The sequence below is a fragment of the Pygoscelis adeliae genome, unplaced genomic scaffold, assembly GCF_000699105.1.
Source record: "Pygoscelis adeliae isolate BGI_AS28 unplaced genomic scaffold, ASM69910v1 Scaffold21, whole genome shotgun sequence".
NCBI classification, from domain to species: Eukaryota; Metazoa; Chordata; class Aves; order Sphenisciformes; family Spheniscidae; genus Pygoscelis; species Pygoscelis adeliae.
The window spans coordinates 8,685,487-8,687,414 of record NW_008824243.1 but is presented as its reverse complement, the minus strand read 5'-3'; positions in this window follow the sequence as shown (position 1 = coordinate 8,687,414).

The window sequence follows — 1,928 nt, the reverse complement described above, 5'->3', positions numbered from 1 at the left end:
AAAGGCTATCCAGTTTGCTTTCTTTGGCTAGAAATGTTCAGCCTTACGCCAGGTCTCCTTGACACAAGGTCTCGCTGTATACCCAGAAGAAACTGAGGCAGAGCAAATAAACTCCCCAGGATCAGAGAGAACTAGGAGTAGAAACTTAAGCTTTTCATCCTGCACTTAGTTATAGACTTCCTAATTCTAGCTTATATACCTACTACCAATTCTGCTGTGTTTGTCCATGACAACTTTATACAGCTGCAAAGTGGTTATATTGATTAAAAAAAAATTCTCTTCAATATTTTACTGGGTTCTCCCACACCACCTCACTTTAATGAGCAAATTTATTTGCATTGTCTTTTGCCAGCTGCTGCAACACATAAGAAGAATTTAGTTAAATGTCAATTCCTTCAGAAAAAAATCAGTTCTTACCATTTTGGTCTTTAAGACCACACTTTATAATACTACCGTTGTGAACATTGCCCTTCCTACACAGAATTAATTCAGAAGCAGGAGGAGCAGAGCATTCAGCTGCAGCCATCATGTAAATACAAAGGAGCTGCTTGAAGACAGAACAAGGAAGAATTCGCCAACTCCACTTGTTTAACTACGTCTGTCACCTGAGACATGGCACACACCTCCTCCCTGCCGACGAGAGCCTGCTGCAAGCCTGCTGCTCCACTCCCCCGGCTCTTTCCTGCTGCCCCTATCTAGAAGTCAGATGACTGTTAACTACTGAAAGTTTGCAGTTGTCCCCGGAAAAGCTAGGCACAAACAGGCAACAACTTTTTGTTTGTAGACTGCGCGAGACAGGGACAGCCTCTAGTGCACCACGGGCACTCTTGCCACTACCCTGAGATAAATAATTAACACTAACAGTGCCAAATGGAGCTTTAGTATTTGCTTTTCTTCTGCTCCGGCAACAAGCAGAGGGGAAGACTGGCTTTCTAAAGGGATTGAGCTTAATTTGCTCATGTCCCTCGCAGTGGGAGACGGTATGTGAGTTTCAAGGGCTGCCCGGATAACTCAAGCACACGCCAGCACCAACTGACTTCAGCAGCACGAAGGGCAGTGAATGAACTGGCCCACACCGGTTACGCCACACTAAACGGACAAGCTACAAGCACCAAGCAGATGCAAACCTCTGCCCAGCTTCCTGCTGCTCACCAGCACCTCTCCCGGCTCTGCTAGTGACCGGGAGCGTCTTCCCTTCTGTGCTGGGAGCAGGAGCTTGCATCCATCAGCAATCGATCCGACTGAAAAATTGGGGAGTTTGGTTACACATCACAGTTCCAGTCAAATCAGGGCTGTGGTCTAAACCAACATCTACTTTTGGCTATGCTGGACCTCCTCAAGCCTACAAGCTTAAGCTTCATTAAAAGGAAAAAGAAAGATTTCTCCTTTCTACCCAGCATGAGTTACTACAGCGGTGGCATCTGCATTATCCCACGGGTGCACACAACGCACATGGCTGAGGCTAGATGGAACCTCTTGAGATCAAGCAGGGTCACCCGGAGCCGGCTGTCCAGTTGGGCTTTGAGTATCTCCACAGATGGAGACCCCACAACCTCCCTGGGCCACCTATCCCAGTGACACACCACCCTCACAGCAAAAAAACCCCCCATGTATTTTCATACGTTCCGATGGGAGCTTCACGTGTCTCGGTTTGTGCCCACTCCAGTCCCCAGCCATTCCTGTGGCCCCACGCACAGAGCTGGGACCCGTGTACCCCACGCCTGAAAAAAGCCACTTGAAACCCAACTCCTGCCCTATTTTTCTGCAGAAGTGGAGGAAGATGCAGATTTTTGAGGCCGGCGACTCCCCTACGACTCCCCAGGAGTTTCATGAGGCATTTACACATGCTGTGCTTGAAGTCAGGCTTCACAAACACTATTAACAGGCGAGGAGCTCAGTACCGCCGGGGCTTCCCGCCCCACCGGGGA